Source organism: Mixophyes fleayi, chromosome 12 (assembly GCF_038048845.1).
Source record: "Mixophyes fleayi isolate aMixFle1 chromosome 12, aMixFle1.hap1, whole genome shotgun sequence".
NCBI classification, from domain to species: Eukaryota; Metazoa; Chordata; class Amphibia; order Anura; family Limnodynastidae; genus Mixophyes; species Mixophyes fleayi.
The window spans coordinates 71,747,236-71,771,664 of NC_134413.1; the positions used below are offsets into that span (position 1 = coordinate 71,747,236).

General features: G+C 41.3%; 1 pseudogene; it reads right to left on the minus strand.

The window, feature by feature from the left end:
* Window positions 1–24,429, minus strand: part of LOC142108364 (uncharacterized) — a 159,526-nt pseudogene that overhangs the window by 70,066 nt on the left and 65,031 nt on the right.

Genomic DNA, 24,429 nt, shown 5'->3' on the forward strand with positions numbered 1-24,429 from the left:
ATTTCTACCACAACCCAGATAAGTTAACTCCTGGTATGCCTGTACTTTTTCCTCTGCCTGCCCCCTCAGTGTTTATATCACCTCGGTCTCATTCAATCCCTCTGTTGTATTTCTGTAAGCCATGAAAAAAGCCTTTACACACTCAAGCCGAAACAAAGCAGCTTCAAACTCATTTAAAATTTTCCAAGAACATGCACCACATAGCCATATAATCTCTAATTTCCTTGGATATCCTCACAAAATGCCTTGCTTTTGTAATCCCAACCGTAGCCCTCTCTAACTTCTGGCAAAAAACCCTACCCATGGGTATCACTCTACAAGCAAAATTAAGCAGGCCAAGCAGTGACTGCACCTGTTTTTACTGCACCTTACACTCACCCTGAAACGAATCAATCACACCCCTCAACTTAGCTACTTCCTCCATTGGAAGCTTACAACACCCTGCAACAGTGTCAATTTCAATAACCAGGTATGACAATTTCTCGATATGCCTCGTCAACACGCCAGAGCGTGACCTTGATGCTGCCAAATCATCTGTAGCCTTATTAGTGATGGCAAACATATCCACAAAACAACCTGTGCCTATCTTACCACACACCCGGCACCTAATATCCCCCTGACGGCTGTATTGGAACAGCGCACCACATCGTCCCTCAATATCCTGCTTCCTTCATTGGAACCAACACCTTCCAACCCCGCCCTATGGCAGGTACTACACAACTTCCTCTCCAGGAGCTTCATCAATCTTGTGTCTGCCCTCCCAGACCTGTCCGGAACCTCACTCCCAGAGATAGAAGAGCTGGAATCAGAGCTAGAACCAGACACCCTACTGGCATGCTCACCAACTGATCCACGACTACCACCTTCCACACGTGATGACGGGCCCACCAGGGCCGTAGATGCGGCTTCCGCATAAGAAGCACGCCCAGACCTCTGACCTGATGTCACACAACCAGCCGAACCTGCAGAGGGAGAAACAGAAAGAGAGCTCCCCGACCCAGGAGCCGCAGTCCCCGCATCCACCAACAGTGCTAAAGTAAACAAACTACGGTCAGCCGACCGCGACTGGACCTGCTCGCTGACCTGGGTCAACTAAATTTGAGGCAATCATGCAGGGGACACTCGATGACCTGCCAGGGAGGACGCATGATCCTGCCCTGAACCTGACCCGCCAGTCACCTTAACCTTTTCATCTACATGCACCCTCAGTGTTTATATCACTTCTAATCCCAGCCCTCTCTTACTCTTATAATAATTTTTTTGTTTTTTTTGTTTTTTTGTAACTACCAATATTTTAAGCATAATACATAAACATCTATATCTGTATATCTAAATGAAACAAATAGATCTATATATTTATATATCTATATATCTATATGAAACATCTGGTGTTAAATCAGCAACAGTGTCCATCTTTCCGTGCTCATGAACAGGGGAAATGTCTTGCACTGACGGATACAGTCACCAGTCCTCTTCTATCAGATAATTTCATGTTTCTAATACATTTGTAGTATGTGCAGGTTTTATATGAAGAATTAAAGATCTCTGGTAGATTTGGTTAAATCCATACTTAAGACCACTAATTTATGTAAATATATTGTATCTTTAGATGGCTGATGGTGAAGGAAAGAGTAAAACTAGAAGACTTATGTTACAGCTATATTTATAAATGTGGAAAATGTATTATATGTAAAATATATTGATGTACAGAATCCTGAATTTGGATTAAAATGTGGATAATTCCTAGCAGGTTTAGGAAGATTTGTGTTCAGCTGAATCCTTGGGATTCAGCCAACAGAATCTGATTATTATTTTCTTGGTGTATATATGTGTAGAACATTGTGGATAGTGCATCAGTACAATATAGGTGTTTCCTAGGTTAGTATGTGTAGAATCAGACTATGTAACAACTTAACCCTTCAGTGCAAGACATGAGCTCACCCTGTATGCCGCATGATGGTATGTCTCAGTTCCCAGCGCTGCCATTGTCTTGGTTTCCACTGATGTTGCTCGCAGAAACCACCCTTCCACATCTTTTACGAATCCACCTCCACAGGGACTGAAGACGAGATCTCCGGGGGCCAGATGTTTGCTGTTGCCTCCGCTGCTGCTGGTCTGCTGGAAGGCAGCACCATGAGCACAAACAGAAGAATGAAAAATCTGCTTGTGCATCATTCTCGATGGTGATCTCTCTTGTATCCACCTGCGGTGATGTAGTGATGACCACGGGAACGGAAGAAGGGATGTTGTCAATTGAGGCATGCGGTCTTTCTGGTGGGGATGGTGTACAGTCTGAGACCAAGCTGCATAGAGCATGAAGACGTTCTGTTGCTGTCTGTTTCTCATGTGTATTCTGTAGGGGAAAAAAGTTTGAGTCCAAGCCTGCTAAGAAAACTGATACTGATCTTAGTAAATGTAACAAGGATTAGTTATTATCGCAGGCCTGGATGTTCTATGGGGGAATTCAATTGGCAGCGTTACTCGTGAGAATAACGCAGCCCACGCCCTATTATCGTTAGTACGATAATTTTAACGCGGCTCTCTACTCAAGGCTTTCAGAGCTGCAGGCGAAAATCAATGTTGAGATTACCGTACTAACGGTAATAATGTGCACTATTACCGTAGTAACATTAATAGTGCAAGGAACGCGTTATTCTCACGAGTAATGCTGTCAATTGAATTCCCTCCTCTGAATGTAACTTAATTAAAGAGCACAAATTGTGCAGACATAATGAATTTTACCAGCTTCCTTCACCATTATGTGTTCTAATAAATTCATGTGATGAACTACAGAAGCTCTAAGGCTCATATACAAACATGAAAACATTCAGTTACTTCCCTAAAAGCAGCTTCTCCTCCCAAACTAGCTCATTAAAATAACAGTGCAAAACTAGACACAGTTGTGCGCCTTATCTGCACTTAGCAAAGCCGCCCCCTGATCTATCTGTTTCCTCCAATCAGACCTTTTGCAGAGGATAATAGAATCCATCTAAATATGAAGTCAAAAAGCCACCATACCTCATTGATGGGAACTTCACATCCAGCATCTTCAGTTGTCTTCACTTCATCAGATGCTGAGAATTCTGACTGTTGATAAAATGTATGCATATGAAAAGAATGACTACACAATGGGGTAAACCATGTACACAGGTACAATATCCTAACCATGAAGCAACCATTAGTTTTACGCAATTCACTCCTGGGGCTGCATGTGCATTAAGTTGTTTTGTTTTTTTAAGCTGATGGAGATATCACAGATGAGCTGTAACTTGCAGTAACCAATCATAACAAGACATTCCTAGTAGTAGAAGTAGACGGCATTGGACAGAAATGAAAAAGAGGACATATAGATAGCAGAATGTCAGCTTAATAAAAGAAACAGGTAGACAAAGCCAAAAGGACATGCGCATGGTTTAACAAACAAGGCAGATTATATTTGTGTTGCGTCTGTTACATTAATCTACATGCGGAAGCCAAATACCAATAATGGACTGAAATTTTAGGAGCTACAGCCAAAGATACATTCCTAGTACTCGTAAAACAGGATAGCACTTCACGTGAACCAAACAAATGAGAAGACTATCCCCAGACTAATAGTAGGATATCATAGTAGCTGATAGTGTAATTTAGCAGATATTTACAAACATTGCATGAAATGGGAAACCCTCAGGAATCAAACACTCGATCCTAAAGAGATCAATTTTATCAGGAGATAGAAGATTTCCCGATGTCCAGCTCTACTCCTGGGCTTTGTGTTGACTTTTGCTACCTCTGGTACTATCATCATCATCATTTATTTATATAGCGCCAGCATATTCCATAGTGCTTTACAAATGGATACAAACACAGTAATAAAACAGTACTGGGTAATACAGACAGACAGAGAAGTAAGAGAACCCTGCTCACAAGCTTACAACCTATTAGACAATGTAAGTTTGATACATGAGGTTAAGTGCTATATATTGTATATTGGTCAGATTGCAACTGTAAAAAGTGCTCAGTGGGCTATATGATCCAGTCACACAGCAATGTTGGTCAGGGGGTCAGAGAGATAGAGATGGGATGTGGGGAATAAAGGATAGTTTTGAGCCAAAGATCACACCTAGGCAGCAAGTGTGGGGTAGGATATTTTGTCATGTTCTCAACAGAAATCTAAATGTTTTGCAAGCCCAGATATAAAAATTACTCATATAAGCAGAAGCATAATAGAAATCTGATTTTTCCACATATCCTCTGCTGTACCTGGTATCTGATCTGGATTCCATTTTTCTGCCCCACCCCTCCACCCAGCTTGCTGTTGCTTTAGACCTCCCACCGCCACCACCACCAAGGCCCAATGGCCTCAACTTCAGTTATGTTCCATCTGTGTAAAATTAATATAATGTGAAGTGGTCACTGATGGGAAGACTTATATTTTTAGAAAGTTGTATCTTAGTAAATACCTCCGAGCTGTTATCCAGATAAAATCCTGGGGGCGGTGACTCAAGTCTTGGTGCGCACTAATAGGACAACAAGGAGCAGAAAAAGTAAATGTTATTACAGAGAGAGAATATGGGTTTTAAAAATGAATACAGAGAAAATCCAGTGAATTGTTATAACAAGAGTAGTTAAAAACACATATGTATGGCCCAAATATAGGGACTCTCATTGTTTAGAGTAGGACCATCCTATTAGCAAAAGCGCCTTGGCGTGGCGGATGGCTTAAACATACATTTGCAAATGTGTGCAACAAAGACTTTTGCATTTTTATCTACAGTAGAAATGGCAGATCTGTTGCTGGCTATAGCAGTGTGCTGGGGGAAAAAATGTTGGGTGTATGTTCCTTGCAGGATAACCCCACCCTTTCAGCACCTGTTATGGCCTATAAATTGATTTGAGCAGCTTCCACTTTTGTATTTGTCTGAGAGGCATGTTGGTGTCAGTAGCTGAGGGGGAGTGCTGACATTGGATTGCTATTTGGAGGCTTCTGGGGTACCTCTTTGTTAAGTTAGCTCTCAATTTAAAAACACATATGTATGGCCCAAATATAGGGACTCTCATTGTTTAGAGTAGGACCATCCTATTAGCAAAAGCGCCTTGGCGTGGCGGATGGCTTAAACATACATTTGCAAATGTGTGCAACAAAGACTTTTGCATTTTTATCTACAGTAGAAATGGCAGATCTGTTGCTTGCTATAGCAGTGTGCTGGGGAAAAAATGTTGTGTGTATGTTCCTTGCAGGATAACCCCACCCTTTCAGCACCTGTTATGGCCTATAAATTGATTTCAGCAGCTTCCACTTTTGTATTTGTCTGAGAGGCATGTTGGTGTCAGTAGCTGAGGGGGAGTGCTGACATTGGATTGCTATTTGGAGGCTTCTGGGGTACCTCTTTGGTAAGTTAGCTCTCAATTTAAAAACACATATGTATGGCCCAAATATAGGGACTCTCATTGTTTAGAGTAGGACTATCCTATTAGCAAAAGCGCCTTGGCGTGGCGGATGGCTTAAACATACATTTGCAAATGTGTGCAACAAAGACTTTTGCATTTTTATCTACAGTAGAAATGGCAGATCTGTTGCTGGCTATAGCAGTGTGCTGGGGGGAAAAATGTTGTGTGTATGTTCCTTGCAGGATAACCCCACCCTTTCAGCACCTGTTATGGCCTATAAATTGATTTGAGCAGCTTCCACTTTTGTAAGAGTAGGAGTTACTAGGGTCTAGGATGATATTGCAAATTTGAATTTATGTAAATTTTACATTTCATACATAGATTACTACATTACTACATTTTATATATATATATATATATATATATATATGATTTTATATATATATATATATATATATATATATATATATATATATATACACATATACATACATGACATTTAATAGTGTATTATTGTAGTAGGTTTAGAACTATGTGACTTAGTAACTCTCTCTCTGAATGATGGCACTGTGCTGTTAACGTTAGACCATAGGGCCCCCCTCTATTAAGTACCCTGGGCCCCCCAAATCCTTAATCTAGCTCTGCCTCCTTTGCTACATTCACAATATGATGACAGCAGGTCAATCAGATCTTATGAGTAATGACCTCAAAGTCCGAAAAATGTCACCTGACTGCCCAACTTTTTATGTCTTTAAAGCAAGAAAGAGTGTAATTCTGTTATCTTAGAAGTTCCTGGGTGCAGATTGCTGCCATGTGCTTCTCTATAGGAGGCACTGGCCTGGCCCTGTGTTTCTGCACTGGGTGGAGTAACTTGCCCTTAAACATCATACTATCACCATCACCATACTATCACCACGGTCAGGGATTGAGGCATCACTGTCAGTCATCCAGCAGTGCACCATGGCCACATAACAAGCACTCTCTGTACGGAACCTTTTCTTATTCAATTTGATTCCAGAGAACTCTATTATAGATGTGAGATCTCTGTTCTCAAACATCTTTCCCCATAGTGGCCTTATGAACTGTCAGATCTATTCAGGTCGAAATGATCTACTGAAGGAGATTACTTTACACCTCATCCACTCATACTCATACAAGTGGGTGAGTAAGAAGAAGACAGAATATTTTATACATTGTGATGACTGGGCAGCATAGTTTTATCAGGTGCAGATATAGAAATTATTCATATTAACAGGAGCATAATAGATATCTGATATGTACACATTGCTGTAGACCACCCACCACCAAACCATCACCAACCAGCAAGGCCCATGACCTCAACCATATTCCATCTGTGTTAAATAAATATAATATGGAGAGTCTACTGATGGGAAGACTTATATTTTAAAAAGTTGTATATCTAGAACATACCTTAAAGGTGTAATTCAGAAGATATTTTTCTAAAGCTGTATCCGGTGTTGGTGCACAACACTAAGAAAACAGGATGCAGAAAAAGTAAATGTCATTATAAACATGAGACATCTCTGTTCTCAAACATCATTCACCAAAATGACCTCACAGACCGTTGGGAATATTCATATCTAACTGATCTACTCTTGTAGATTATGTTACACCTCTTCCATTCATACTTATACAAGTAAGTGGAAGGGAGTTCTATGAATCCAGGACAAGAAAGAAAACGGGAGACAGTATATTTCGGTCATTGTGACGACTGAACAGGATAGTTTTCTCAAGGTCAGATATAGAAATGACCCATATTAGCAGACAGATAATAGAGATTGGATGTTTGCATCTGGTACCTGAGAAGTACTGGATTTCATCTTTGCTCCAGCCCTCCACCCAGCTCGCTGTTGGTGTAGACCACCCACCGCTAACATGCCCCATCAACCTCAACCATATTCAATCTGTGAAGAGTCCGCTGATGGGAAGATTTATATGTTTAGAAAGCTGTATACCTAGACATAACTTACCGCCAAGCTGGAATCCAAATGTACTCCTGGAGGTGCTGATCCGGCGCTTGGTACATCTTCCTAAGACAATCGGGGGCAGTAAAAGTAATTGTCATTACAAACATATTGTAGGAGGAAGTATATGGGTTTTAAAAATGAAAGTCTCTCAACACATGGCTTCAACCTCAAACATATACCATTGGTGTAAAATAAATAAATATAAAATGAAGAGTCCGCTGATGGGAAGACTTATATCTTTAGAAAGTTATATATGTAGAAAATACCTCCGAGCTGGAGCCCATATAAAATACCCGCGGTGGTGACTGCGGTCTTGATACACTCTCCTAAGACAACCGGGAACATAAAAAGTAAATATGGTTAACCCCAGATATGTGATGCTCGCCTATAGAGTCTGTCCTATTTCCTAAATAAGTTGCATCTACCATTAACTTATACAAGTTGAGAATGTTACATTTTAGCAGATCCACAGATCACGCCGGGGTTCTCCTTTAAAAATTGCCATCTTAATTGCCAGCAGCACCTAGTCCCAGATGTGACTGTATGCAGGGGCCCCCGGCTCCCCTAAGTATGACAGCGTTATTAAGTCACGTCCAGGGGCCTCCCTGCACACACTGCGTGAACAGGTGCTGGACAGAAGAGAGACGAAAAAAGAGAGAAACCCTAAAATAATTATATCATTAAGGGGGCACTATTATAATTTATAATCATCAAGGGGGCACTAATATTAATTAATATCATTTAGGGATTAATTATGAACAACAAGGGGGCAATAATTTTAATTACACTCATCCAGGGGACTGGATTTCATTTTTTGTCTTACCCCTCCACACAGTTTGATGTTGCTGTAGACCACCCACCATCACATCACCACCAGGACCTATGGCTTCAACCTCAACCATATACCATTGGTGTAAAATAAGTAAATATAAAATGAAGAGTCCACTGATGGAAAGACTTATATCTTTAGAAAGTTATATATATAGAAAATACCTCCGAGCTGGAGCCCACATAAAATCCCTGTGGTGGTGACTTCGGGCTTGATACACTCTCCTAAGACAACCGGGAAAATAAAAAGTAAATGTCATTACAAACATACTGTAGGAGGGAAACAAATGAATGACTCTCAATACAAAGGAAAGCCAGTGAATTGGAATAACAAGGACAGAGGTTACTAGAGACTATTAATACATTTCAACTTTGAATTTAAGTGATGAAATTTACATGATACTGGTATAAAAATGACTGCTGATTCATACCACAGGCTCTTTGCAAGATGGATGTTAAAGAACCATTGGTGGGAATAACTGGTACCTGGACCACTACCTGGTGAGGATCATGTTAGGGAAACATGAGAACCTTGAAGAGGAGGCTCATATAGGGCCTGATTCAAGCCCGAAAGCAACTTGCACCTAACTTGCTCTTAAGAAAAGATCACGAAACCCATATTCAAATCCAAGCGGACATCAAGATGTGTTTCAGTTTGAATCTGGGTGTAAGTGCAATCTGCCTAAACGTTACATGTTGTACATTAACAGAGCACAGCGCAGTATACACACAAGCGTATGTGCAATATAAGGTATTTAAATAAAGCCTAGAAAATCTTTTATAAACAACTCTAAACAGTATAATCATATTTATATATTTTTTTACATTAAATACATAAATCAAGATCTCCTTAATGCATATTGTACATACAATACGCCTGATTCGTTAAGGAAAAGAAGATAAGTAAAAAAAGGAGCAACTTTGCATCTTGGCAAAACCATGTTGCGTTGGAGTGGGAGGCAAATTTAAAATGTCATGGTAGATTTATAGTTGGGGTTGGGCATGTCCTAGATCAACTTTAAATTTCAGTGTAAAATTAAAGCTATCAAGTATTTGTATGTTACATGAAAAACAGCCAGTATTTATCTTATGTGCTAAATAATAACCATATTTTCACCCCTTGCATTGTAACATGGTTTTGTCCAGGAGAAAAACCTTGCCACCATTGTTCCCTTATGTGTTGTAGGCAGTCGTAAGTGTCATTTGCTTTGGACATGAATTACATGCAATTGCGTTAATTGGAGTAAAGTCCGTTTTGGAGCAAGCGCCGGTCTATTTCACGCAAGATAAGTCTGAACATGAATCTGGCCCATAATATTACATGTACATCTTTATACATAGAAGAGACTAAAATCTTTGGCGTTGTTAGGGGAGGATGGTAAAGGGTGCCCATGAGGGTGTGGCCACGCACCCATTGTGATGTGACCACACCTCCATTTATGGACGCACTGCTGCAAACTGTGTTTTGTTTTGATTCGGGGATTGCAAAAGTTGGGAGGCATGGAATAAAGACTGAATATTACTTATAATATAACTAAAATGTAACAATATTACAACATAAGCGCATTGTCACATGTGTTGAAGCTTAACCTGTGCCTCAATTTAGAATTGAACAACGATCTTCCATATATAATATAGTAGACAAGACATTTAACCTCAGCAATGGAATGTCCAGAGATGTGTTCCTTATTCCTCGGGGAGGTGTCATTGGGATCTCCAACGAGGGTCTCCATTACAGCTTCTGGCACTAGGGAGACAAGAATATTCATTATCAGCTAATATATTCTCAATGATGGGTGACTTTGTTTTACTATAAATTATCATTAATTTACCCCATGGTATTAGCAATATAAAATCTGTTAAACATGATCCTTTTGTGTCTGATCTTCATCCATGTGTTTGTTCATTATTCTTGTTTTGTGCCTTCCACCCTTAGTTCCTCCCCAGTTGTCTCTTATGTGCGTTCCTTTGTGTGCAATAGCTCCCTCTTGTGTGTAGATCCAGTCTGCACCGTCTGACACTCAGGAGGGATAAGGGACTTTCAATTTGAACATCGCTTCTGTGAAATTTTCCGATTAGAATGTGGCCTATGCCGATAGAGAGTCCATAACTGATCTACATGGAAAAGCTAGCTACCGCGGCATAACCGTGGACCTTGGCTAGTACATGAATCCCATTAATTATTATTACTATCGTAGTTGATATGTAATATGACACAGTGATCGGCAGAACAGGTATTGGGAAAAACAGAGTATACAAAATACAGGGACATACAAAGTAGACAAACATGACCACATCTTGATGGGGCGTGGTCAAGGCACGGTGAGGGCGTGGTCATTAGCTATCGCCCTTATCCCAACATTCCCACAAGCTGGACAAATATGTCCCCGGGCAGGATAGTGGACTCTTCTGCTGAAATTGGGACATTTGGGAGGTAACTACCATACTGCTTATCAATTGTGGTGAAACTATACCATAAACAAGGAAAAAACACATACTGAGAGGCATTGGCGCAAACATGATATAGGGAGGAACCAAAATATATCTTACCAGAAAAAGCCCATATCCAGTTGGAGGAAATCTGCTATTTTATATATGTAAAGCAGCTCCCATATAATATTTAGTGATAACGTTAAAAAATTGTCACCGGATTATAGCATCAGTCATAGAAAACGGGGCCATAATCTGTTAATAAACACACAAATTGAGCCATAATTTGATGACAATCATAGAAAACAAACTACCCTGCAAACTCTCCTGTCAGGGCCCGGAGCAGTTCTTCTCTTACCCCTAACTGGCAGTTTGCTCTCCTACAGCCAGAGACCAGGGCAGGACCGGAAGGTGAGCGCTATCTGTCTGTAACAGAACATGCTGACAGCGGCTTCAGGACTCAACAAGTTACATCGGACTTACATGAAAGATGGGGGATGGGGGGTGCTGGGTGTACCACTGGGTGCCCTAAATGTCCGTATTAAATTCTTGTTTGATATTACCACTGGGTTCCCCGCCCTAATGAACACATTTATATTTTTCTTACATCTGGAAGAACTGTGGATGACAGGCTTGTCTTCACTCATTTTTCTGTCTCTTGTCAGACTTAGCGATCAATCTGTTGTTAGGAAAATTATTAAAAACATGGTTACTTTCAGAGCTCTTCATTATTTAATAAAAAAAAGTTACTAAAAGCAGGTCTCAAAAAATGTGTCCCAAAGGTACTGGGTCTAATTCATTAAGGAAAGAAAAGCAAAATAAATGAGTAACTTTGCACCTTGGCAAAACCATGTTGCATTGGAGAGTGAGGTAAATTTAGGGGTAGGGCATGTCCTAGTTCAGCTTTAAAATTCGGTGTAAAAATAAAGCTATCAAGTATTTGTTTGCTACATGAAAAAACAGCCAGTATTTAACTTATATGCAAAATAATAAACTCATTTGCACCCCTTGCATTTTAACCTGGTTTTGTCTAGGATCAAATATAGTCCTTTATTGCTTTGTTCTACTTAATGAATCAGGCCCACTGTGTTTAAATGTATTCTACACTTTACCCCCAACCTTGTCTTGTCTCCCCTCGCTCATCCTTCTCCCCTCACCCCATTACTTCCTCATCCTTTCAAATCTCTGTTACTTTCCACTCACCCCCTTTCTCTCCATCCATCTTTGGTTCTCTATCACGGGGGGCTCAAGATGGACTAAAATCATTTTGTTAGTTCTGGATTAGTTTAGTTCACATTGGGGCTAATGCACATGGGCACCATTACAGTCCTGTAGATTCACTCTTTTATTATATACAGGTTACTCTGCTGTTCCCCCTGTGACCCCACAAGTGGGCTTACCTGAATAAAGGGCTGGAGACTATCACTAGGGCCCATAGAACGTCAGACCTGGTGTAGGAAATGCACAAGGCACTAACTGGGGCATTTTTTATTAGCTATGGGGCATTTTTGGCTTATACATTATTTGCTGCACTTTGATTGTTCTCATTAGATTGTAAGCTCTCTCCCTACCCTTGGTTTTTATATTGGCTTTTATTTTATCTATATTGTATGTACCTGTTTCATGTATGACATGTTTTACTCACTAATCTGTAAAGCACAGTTGGCCTTAAAAATGTATAATAATAATAATAATAATAATAATAATAATACACATTTTCTGTAAAACCATTTTAGAAAATGTTCCCCTTTGTGTTCACCTTTCAATTCTTAGAGATATTTGGGTTTAAAATCAGGTCCAAGTTTTCATACTTATACTGTACTGTAAATATTGTTACCAGGCTAAAGCCATTAACACAGGGCTTAGAGATGGGTAAACCAGGAATACACAGACTGTAAATTATTCTCACCCCCTGAATATATCCCATTTATAATATAATCCCCGTCCCAGTCTTGTTACATTACCTGTGGAGATGACTGACGCTCTGTTTGAAATTCAAGTGTAAACAGCTGTTTCCAACCAATCAGATTGAAGAGAATTCTGTGACATCACCAACCCAGGTAGCTCAGTGCCCAGTAATCCCTGATCAGCCATTGGTTGAGAGCTGTGTATCTGTAAATGACCATATGTATGACAGCCCTATGTCTTAGTTATGTACATATGTGTAACATGGATGAACTGTGTGAATTATAGGGAAGTGAAGCCATGACCTGAATGGTTATGTTATAAAAAAACTATCTATATATTGGCATAAGACTACTTAGTGGGGTATTTCTCATTGTTGTGTGTGAAACAAGAAGAATTTTTACTTTTCCCCCACATTTTGTTTTTTTATGTTTCACTAGAGATGAGCGGTACGGAGATAGAATTAGATAGACAGGAATTTTAGGGTACAGAGTCGAATTGAGACATGACTCAGTGTCTTGCTCCAAATTCCGATCTGAAAATGAGGCAAAATGTCATTTCATGTAAAATGTCAGATCTCGTGAGTATTGGATCGATATCTTCAATGTATAGCCGTCCTTCCTGTTCTCAGCTGCCATTTAGAAGTGATAGCAGATGGGTATATTATTTAACTATTTAAGAGTTAACAAAAACTATTCTTTCTTAATTTTAAAATCAAAGATGTTTAAATCTGATGACAGTAGTGCCAGGGGCAGTATCAGCGACATCTGAAATATTTAGTGGGGAAAAATAGGGAACTGTTTGATTGTGAGCAGCACCCCCCTCCCCCCACAAACAAAATGCATATACTGTATATATATATATTATATATATATATTTATATATGTTGCTTTTACAATCTAAATGTTTGTCTGTGAAGGTAATTGTGTGTGAGGGGCAGCATCACATCTGTCCTAGTGAGCGGCTATATGGCAGGGTGCGGTGAATGACCTGACACTGTGTATTATACACAACCCAGTGGGCTGTCACAGTTATATAGTCTTTTGTTTGACCAGTACCGCTTGTCACATATCTGTAGCTAAGTGGACAGTCGGTACAATGACATTTTCTAGGGACTGAAGGACTTTTTGTTTAACCTCACAGTACAGCAATTGCTGTTAAGAAGAAATAAGATTGTGATGGAATTTGGTAACGTGGACACATGATCTCAACTAATCGGTTATAACCTGATGCATTGATGGGGAAATTGGACTCACATCCAGTGATAACATAGCTGTCATGGCTTTAGTGATCCGCTGTGCAGCAGGATGCTGGCTGTCATACTTGGTTCCTCTTGCGTCTCAGACAATTGTTGATTATAATACAATAAAAAGATTGGTATATTTGCGCAGGCCAACTGAAAGCAGCCTCTGTTCTCACACACACACAATCCACATACAATGTGCTAAAATAACAGTTTTAAAGAGTCAACTGTGAAATAATATATATATATTCTTTCCATCTTGATGTATGTCTTCCACAAATTCCAGAAATTTGCAGTGATCAAAGTAACTTTCAGATTTCTGGCATTCACCACGATTATGGTCACATAAAAAAAGTGAAAAGAAAAAATCGTATCATAGCGTAACATATAATATGTGGTTACACCGAAAACCACTAAATATCCCAAGGATCCAGTGGGGGTTGATAATTACGACAAAAACACCACGTGATGGGTGTTCTCAATCCCCTATCGGATATACACTTACAAGAGTTCAACCTTGAATCAATATAAGCCAATATTTGTATTATACATTGCTTTTATGCTTCTTTGGTGCCTTGTCAGGTCAGTTGTCACTTGTCTTTTGAGCACCTATCATAAAGGAGATCCAGTAAGAGGACCAGATTCCAGGAGGATATCCATGTATACATATTGGCTTATATTGATTCAAGATTGAAATCTTGTAAGTCTACTACTGTCTTATATCACTGAGGTAGTATCAGTACAAAGTAACATGATAGTATAATGTGGGCAGCGTGTCTTGAATTTGGTTCCAAGTCACCCTAACAAAATAATAACATTAGTTTAGCCATTTATTTTTTATTTTGATAAAATGAACATACGAGGACAAACTTTTAAGAGCTAATTTCTCTTGTGGTTACTCGTTAACAATTCATATGAATGTGTACACATCTAACAACAAGATCATCCTAGGGGGGAATTCAATCGGCTTCTGCACTATCACCGTTGATAACAGTAATTTGAACCCGGACGTCTGCTCGCTGCTCCCTGAGCAAAACAAACAGCGTTAAAACTTACCGCACTAGCGGTAATAATGTGCAGTATTACCGTAGTAACAGTAATAGTGCACAGGCCGTGTTACTTTCAAACATCTCCACCTTTTCTAACCCACAGTTTAGTAAATATACCCCAATGAGTGTGGTGGTCCCGCCAGCCCCTGGATCACTCACCCCCTCCTGGGTCCTCCACTGCCGGGGGAGAACCTTGGCTGGCATAGAAATTACAGGTAAAATACAGACTTGATATACTAAAGATTGAGATGTGTTGGAGAAAGTATAGCAGGCAAAATAATAAAGATGCTGTAATATTAATGGTGAAAGAAATAACTTCTTTATAACAACCCTTCACTCTCAAATATACAAAAAAAAAAATCTGCTTTCAGTATGTTGTTTACATCACATTATGTATTGGTTACAAAATATTCAAATATATATTACAAAGCTCAGCTGTCTGTAGTATGTAACAGCGCACACAAATGTCTGATAACGTCCATTTACAATATCAGGTTATATATTCCACTTGCTGGTCCTCATCATAACAAGTGACAACACAACTATCACTCTTTGCGTTAAATTCATCAGGTGGGATAATAACATGAAGTTCAGGAGTAGAAATAAAATAATTAAACTGTTTTTATTATGTTTCTTGTGTACTCCTTCGTTAATATCGCTTGATGAACGGATACTTTAAAGAAGAAAACACATAACAGTCCGCACCAGAACGTGTCCTTTTACCCTCTGGAGCGCAGCTCTGGGAGAAGTAAGTCACAAGCACTATGTGAACTGTCCGGTAAACAGATGAGCTTTCAGCAGGGTCCTGCAGTTAGAGACCATACATGACAGACAGACATTCTGTGAAGATTTCCAGGGGCAGCATTCAAGAAGGGTCGCAGTCCTGAGAGCGGAGGTACCCTAGGAAAAATAAAGCGTCAACGTGAGCAGATGGTGGGTACGTACAGATTGTGATAATAGATATAACAGGTGGAAATGGATTGGCCAGCTCTAAATACTTTTGCAATGAAAAGATAATTAAAATGGAAAACAAGATGATTTCAGTAGCAGAACAGTAATTAATGATGGAGAGTAGGGAGGTTATTCCTGCAGCGACTATTTGAATGGACTGTAGGGTACCAAGATATCATTACAGCAAGATGGAGGTTGCAGCAGTCTGGATGGTATGTAACAAAAATTGCTTTGTAGTACAAGAAAAAATGCATTTGTAGCTGTACAAAAGGACTCACCGTCCACACATCCAGTGCCCAGTGGGGGCTTATATATACCCAGTAACCCCCACCTGACCCAGGCCCCTTAAGGAAACATGAAGCTGCCCCAACACTAACAAGTAGCCATTCCAACTTGCTAAACCTATCTTCCAGCACTGTGCACTACAGAGCACTGTGAAGCAGTGACGGCCATTCCTGCAATCACTACCTGGGAACATCTGTAGCGTCTATACCTAGGTCCCGCAGAGTTACCCAGCATTGTGAAGGGGGGGGGGGGGCACTTAATCTAAACTGAAGGCCTAACAGGAGAGAAGAGTATAGAGCAGGAGGAGTGTCGGTGAACTTCTAGGATGTCTTAAATGGCCCTTTCGCCTGTTCCCTACAATATACTACAGTGGTTCCTGGTATCCCCAATTAATGCCTGAAGTATACCAAAACTTAAAGTTATGGATAAGTGAGAAGGCTGAAGTATGCCACATAAAAACAGTGCATTGAAATCTGGATGTATTGTTATTTTTGTGAGATAATTGAGGTGTCTTATGTACAGTTTGTGACAAAAGCAATTATATTAATGGCCTGTAATGATAATATCATCTAACTAAACTCTGACTAGATACAGTTAAAAAAAGAAAACCCCAACATCTATGGCAACAATGATCTCTGTATTATTATCTCATTCACTGCTAAGGATCTACTCCTCTTTCAAATAAAACGCGCCTCTTTCATTTTGAAGTAAGAGAGGTGTCAGGATTGAGGCAGCGGGGCCTGTGAGGTAAAAGCTGGTGGGCAGCAGCGAGACACGATTGTGGGCAGGAGGCCTGTCAGGGAAAAGATCATGTAATACGTGTCATGGGGAATATCTGAGAAAAGTTAGTAAGTGTTGTCAGGTTATTGTTGTTTGAGGAGGGGCCGTGTGGGGAAGAGACTTCTCCTTCACATGCCTCATGCTTTAGTCACACATGTCCCCTCTCTGCCCAGCACCTTTAGTCACACATGTCCCCTCTCTGCCCAGCACCTTTAGTCACACATGCCCCCTCTCTGCCCAGCACCTTTAGTCACACATGTCCCCTCTCTGCCCAGCACCTTTAGTCACACATGTCCCCTCTCTGCCCAGCACCTTTAGTCACACATGTCTCCTCTCTGCCCAGCACCTTTAGTCACACATGTCCCCTCTCTGCCCAGCACCTTTAGTCACACATGTCCCCTCTCTGCCCAGCACCTTTAGTCACACATGTCCCCTCTCTGCCCAGCACCTTTAGTCACACATGTCCCCTCTCTGCCCAGCACCTTTAGTCACACATGTCCCCTCTCTGCCCAGCACCTTTAGTCACACATGTCCCCTCTCTGCCCAGCACCTTTAGTCACACATGTCCCCTCTCTGCCCAGCACCTTTAGTCACACATGTCCCCTCTCTGCCCAGCACCTTTAGTCACACATGTCCCCTCTCTGCCCAGCACCTTTAGTCACACATGTCCCCTCTCTGCCCAGCACCTTTAGTCACACATGTCCCCCCTCTGCCCAGCACCTTTAGTCACACATGTCCCCTCTCTGCCCAGCACCTTTAGTCACACATGTCCCCTCTCTGCCCAGCACCTTTAGTCACACATGTCCCCTCTCTGCCCAGCACCTTTAGTCACACATGTCCCCTCTCTGCCCAGCACCTTTAGTCACACATGTCCCCTCTCTGCCCAGCACCTTTAGTCACACATGTCCCCTCCCCATCACATCACTACTTCTCCTTCTTACCTTTCCTCCACTACACAGGAACAGGAAGTTATCCAGCAGCAGCTCCTGCACTGTGTACCATGTGACTACAGCAGTCACATGACCTCGTGATGTCACAGAATTATCTGAAAGGGATTTAGCTTCTAACAGCTAGTAATGAACGTAGCATATAGCTGACTAGCAGCAATGTTATCACTAGAGTAAAATACTGTATTACTGCATTGTCCTTAATGTAGAACAGCGGCGGCCATTTTCCCTTAGTCTCCCAGACACAATACAGCTGATACAGTTATGTACCAGTGACGTTCCAGAGGGGGCGTGGTCACATACTCTTGCAGGAGCCATTTTACAACCTGGAGAGCAGCTTTAACTCATTCATATATATCAACAACATCCAGGACCTGTACAAGGCTGAGGTAATATCTTCTAACAATATATTATTATTATGCTGAGAGCAGAGATATGAAGGATTATTATACAGAGGAGTCTGTATAGGGAGACATTACAGCTCATATAAAATGCTGTTTATAATGGGAGATTATTATTATATAGAGGAGAGGGATGTTGTAATTACTATATATGCAGAGGGATGTGACAGCTCCCAGCACACACACTGTTTATAATGGGTGATTATTATTATTATTATTATTATTATTATTATTATTATTATATAAAGGATAATAATCTATATAGTGATATATAAAGAGTAATAAGACAGTTCCCAGCACATGCACTGTTTATAATGGATGAATATTATAGAAAGGATAATAATCTATATAGTGATATATAACAAGGAATAAAACAGGTCCCATCACACACACTGTGAGCTGTAAAGAAGTAAAAAATTAGTAGGTACAAAGCGTCCCATCCAATCCCGTTTTCAATGTATCATAGTAGAGCGGGTGGGTCCCAATCCTGTTGAGAAAATGGTCTGGTCACTACACTTGCATAATGTGAGTCTGTAAAAGTCTAGGTTGCACGGTCTAATCACGTCGTGCAGGTTCCCTGTTTGTTGGAAAGTCAAGGGTTTCTTAGATTGAGTAAGGAACTGCCCCACCGTTCTAACCCCCGCGTCATTCTAGATAGTGAATAGCTAGGCAGCCTCTCCATTCTAAAAACTAGGGTTCCCAAATAGAGGAAGATGGATAGATAAGTAAGGTTTTAGTTTCAATGTATGTATGATGTGCCACAATTTTCTAGTGGACATAAAATGGTGGTTGTCAAGAACTGTCGCTGATACCTTGTGGTCATGTAGATGTAGGAAAGCAGTCAATTTTAGGCCAGGGAGGAAATTTTGTTCTGGTGAGGTATCCGCATAGGTGTCAGACCCTTGTATCAAATCCCTCCGGTACTGAAGTTGAGCAGCCTGATTATAGAGTTCTATATTGGCCAAATGAAATCCAGCATTAGTCCTGGGTTGTTAAAGTTTCAATAGCCCAATTCTTGATTTTTTTCCCCCCAAATGAAGTTTTGAAATACTCTACAAGTCTAGGGGAGGATTTCATCTTAAGTAAATTTGCTCTACCCATTAAGTAAAGACAAAGATGACCCCAGCCCTCAACCTTGTTACTAGGTTCCCAACAACTTTCGAGATATGATGTTGATAGAAGAGACCAAGGTTCTTAGAAAGTTCTATACCTAGATATGGGATAGTGCTTTACGCCAATTTAATTGCTATGTTTCTAGCCAAGTAGCGTCAGGTAAAGCAAGGATCAGGTATAATGCCAGGGATTTATCAAACGGACAGCTTGATAAATACAACACGGACGCCCCGAAATACAGTATGTAGGTCTCAAGCATAGGATCAAGTACTAGGTTGAAGAGTAAGGGTGACATGGGGCAGCCCTAACGTGTACCCCTCGTCATGGGTGCCGCCTCTCCAATCAGGCCATTGATTAGTAGAGAGGTGGTTGGGCAAGAATAGAAAAAGCTTATGGCCCTGAGTCATTAAGGCAGCATACAGAGCGCATCGTGCAGTTGTTCTCAACGTTACATAAATCATCTCTGCGTACTCCTGGAGTCGGCAAGGAGCGGATCTCAGGATACGTGTGGTGATGACTATGGGCGTAGGGTCACTCTGCTGTACTAGACCAGACACTGCAGGATGCGTACAATATATATGTGGAATATGAAATCTCAAAAGAACCGTAGACCGTCGTAACTGTCATTTGCGTTGGCATACGCAGCGGACTTGCTTTCGTTGACGGCCGAGTGTCCTCGTTCTGGGCATGCGCAGAAGGGAAATGCGTATGATACACACAAATAACAGAGATACGTTCCTTAATGACTCAGGCCCTATCAGAGTAGTGAAATCCTCTCTGAATGCCCCACGTTTGTGTACCTCATACATATAGGGCCAGGATACTGCATCAAACGCCTTATTGGCGTCCAGGCTAAGTTGTATATTCTTGGAAGGATATTGTAAGGACGAGGAGGCCACCGCCGCGATGGCTTATACATATTTCAATCACCGAGTGATGGGAAAATGGACTGTAAACGAGTGGCCATGATTTTAGCCAGCAGCTTAATATCCAAATTAAGTAGTGTGATAGGGCCATAGGAGGCCATGGATTGTGCGTCTTTTCCTCAGTTTCAATATTAGCGTAGTGAATGCTTTATTAAAATTAGGAATGGATTTTGATTTTTAAATTAGTGCAACCCCAACGGGTCTGTGCTAGGTTATGTTTTACTCACTGGAGTTGTACGATTTACTACACTGTTCAAACTGCTGAAATACCAACTCTGATTAAAATGAGTTACAGATTTTGCTATATTTTTAGTTGTAAGTTTTACGATTATAGAATGTTTCCACTTTCCTGGACTTTTTAAATGTGCAAAATGGACAAGAAGGGCTAGTTTTACAAATCCAACCCCTGTCCTACATGTAAGTGTTTCCTATATGGACTGTCTAGTAGAATGTATCTAGCACTTACTTCTCCTATTATCTTCCGTAGGTTGGCCATTCTGAGTCCTCTGTCTACTACAAGAACCCACTTTAAACTTGTCTTTAAAGGTGAACCCACTGAAGGTTTGGGTGATAGGTGAGCCCACTGAGCTGCAGTAGATGTAAATGCTATATACACTCATGTATATATGAAACAGTTACATATAGGATATTGGTTGTATTTGTAAAATATACTATTATTGTATTGTAGTTAACTCCTAAAAATTCCAAATACATGGAGCTTCATTTATCTTTTTATCCAATTCATTTCACAGGATTACACCGTAGTAATAAAGAGATTTGGTGGGCCACCCTCAAGTGTGTCAGGAGTATTGAGCAGGACCCAGAGTCCCATCACGGTTCCTCCACCTCACTCACTGATATATGAGGGAAACAATGACTAGAAGATCCTGGAACTGATCAACAAGATCATTCCGCTGGTGACTGGAGAGGTGACTGCTGGGAATGTGACATAATACAGTAACACCAGGGGATGTGTCTGCGTGATGACTGTATCATTGGGTGTATTAGCTTCCTATAAAGTGTTGGGATGTCACTGTCTATTTATCCATGCAGGAGTGGACGTATTTAAGATTGCAGAAGAGTCTTTTAAAAGACGTAATGATGGAGAATCACTGGATTCTCAAATCACTGGGTAAGAGGAGATTTTCATTTATTGTAGGGGAGAGAACAGTTTTGAAGGCCACCTAGATACACATCATCTGAGAATCACATATAAACAATGTATTCACTCAGTGTATGTTTCCTACAGATGGATCCAGTAACACAAATACCACAGAGAGATGTCCGTGTCCTCTTTATTCACAGGATTGTACAGAGGAAAATCACAGTATTCCACAGGTAGGTGACATTTTAGGGTCTCGCCAAATACCAAAGTGAATTTCCCAATATATGATCTGTAAAAAAAATACTTGTGTGGATCATATACACTGACATTCCTCTGTCTCATCATAAATTATTAAATCAGTTATTATTAAATATATTTGTATTGTTTTGTGGGCTGTTTAGGATGACGTCATGACTGGTATTAAATTAGAATTTATAGAGGGAAGGAAAGAGACGTATGTGAGGGGTGATCAGCAGTGTAAGGAGGAGGAAATCAGCATAGGTGAGTAATAAACACTTATTACAGACAAGAGTCACATATTCTCCTTGTATAAACAATGTAATCAGTCACTGTGTGTTTCCTACAGATGGATCCAGTAACAGAAATACCCCAGAGAGATATCTCCGTACTCTTTATTCACAGGAGTTTCAGGTAGATGACATTTTAGGGTCTTGCCAAATACCTAAATGCCAAAGTGATTTTATTATATTATCTGTAAAAAAACAGCGTGGATCTTATACTCTCATATTCTTCTGTTTCATCTCACATTATTAAATCAGATATTATTTAATATAATATTCTTAAAGGGGTCGTGTCCTGGACATACATGGAGTACAAGTATGCTTGCTACGTTCTCCATCCTAAAATTCCTGCATTTATCCTCCATTTTGAGTTTGCTGGTTTATTTGGACTCTGTCTAGTCCTGGAGCTTACTTACCCCTCTTGGCATCCTCTGGGGTACTTCTCCTGATCCGCGGCTGCGGCGCTGCTCTTCGAGACCCCAGCCTGGTGTGCGGAGGCTGCTATCTGAGCGGTCCCCCTGCAGCCTGACTCCTTGGTGGACAGCGCTTCTGCCTCTCCGTGCTGCCGGCGCTGACTGTTGGTGCGGACACCCCAGGGACCCCTGCTGTGATGAGACAGATCACCATACTTACCCATCACTGTCAGGTCGTCGGGTGCCGACACTTGCTCAGGCTCTTCCCTTTACTGTGTGCGACTCGAGTACATGACAATGCTGTAGACTATACCCCTCTGCCCTGGGAGCTGGGGATGGACATTTTCTGTTCCTGTCCTGTAATCTGGGCTGACGTCTTGGTGGTGCCCTATTTTCCACCATAGAGAGCGGCGATTTGTCCTCATGCTGCACAGTTCTGTTGCTCCAAGTCAGCCTTCCATCCTGAGATACAGATTGGATCCCCAACAGCTGGGCCTCAGGCTCTGAGTGCATGCAGGTACCTCACACAGTGGCTGTAATTTGACTTATGCTATCTTGCCTGTTTGTGCTGTGATAACATCCTGGCACTTGACATCTAATATATATTACTCCTGTGGGACAGTCATTAGCTTATTTATTGAACCTTATTCCCATATCTGGATTATCCAGTTTGCCTTTTAGAAGTGGTGTCTATACTATCTTGACTCTGTTCTATGATCCTGCCTTGGGTACTTTCATGGTAAGACTTTCATACAAGTGTTTATCCATGAAATACAACACTATTATTATACCCATTCCTCTATATTGGGATGTATTTTCCTCGTTATGTGATCATGCTGCTCTGGCCGGATGGCTTGACCGGTTTGCCTATTCCTCTACACCCACTGACAGTTCTGGAGAAACTCCATTATGTGTGCCCTCCCAAACTACCACTGTTTCTAATGCACCAACCTCACCTACTTACCCTGAGGTCACATTGCAGCAGCTTCTACAGCTGGCCGACCTTTCCCTTTTCAGACATGATATGCAACAAATCCAATAGTGAGTGGCTGAAGCGGAGACTCTAGAAGATGCTACAGCACCTATGAAGGGTCAAATTGATAATTTGGAAGCTCAGATGTTGGCATGTAAGCAGAAGCTTTCTTATAGTGAGGGGAGTCTCTGATGCAATAATACTCGTTTTGTGGGGTTACCTGAATAAGTGGAGGGGCCTGGTACTGAATGTTTCTTGGAGAAATGGTTAATTCAAGCTTTTGGGAAGGATTCCTTTACGGCTCAGTTCGCAGTGGAGCAAGCTCATCGCATCCCTTCTTAGGCAGCTCCACCCGGGGCACCTCCCTGTGCCTTCATAGCCAAAATCTTACATTAGAAAGACTGATACAACTCTGCGACCATTCCCCTCTTATATTGTCTGTAGACTTTGCCATTACCAGGGGGTCAATCTTTCTGGAACCTGAACTCTTTTAGTTACCTTTAATGGGCAAGGGACCTGATCTGGTTGCCTTGTGGGAAGAGTTCTTTGTGGATAATGCAGAAACAGTCCAGCCCCCTCTTGCCTTTGGCAACTGCCTAAGAACTGTACCCCTAAATCTCCGTACTCTCACCGGTACTGAGGGTTGTAGTTACCCCTGGCAATCGCCTAAGAACTATTTCCCTAAAATCTCTAGACTCTCACCGGTACTGTGGGTTGTAGTTACCCTTGGCTACTGCCTACGTTCAGTTTCATCATCTTTACCTATCACTGTAAGTTCCGTTCCTTTCCGGACAAGTACCGGTACAGAAACCATTGTGGATCAGGGGACTTCTCTATCAACTGTTCCTTATTTATTCCAGTGGCAATGAGTGATATATCAGTCTTGACACCATCCACTCGGTGTCTCACTGGACTCGCTCCTGCACTTCCTACTCTACGCCCTCTGTAACTCTATTCCTGGGTTCTCCCCAGCCAGTGGACATCTCACAACCCTCTGTCTGCAGCCAAGTCTGTCCCAACAGTGAACACCGGACTTTCGGAGCAGACTCCGGGTTTTGCTGTACTGGCTGGAGGGGTTCCTAACAGTTAGCACTTCTGCCTCACAGCACTGGGGTCATGAGTTTGATTCCTAACCATGACCTTATCTGTGTGGAGTTTGTATGTTCTCCCCATGTTTGCGTGGGTTTCGCCGGGTGCTCTG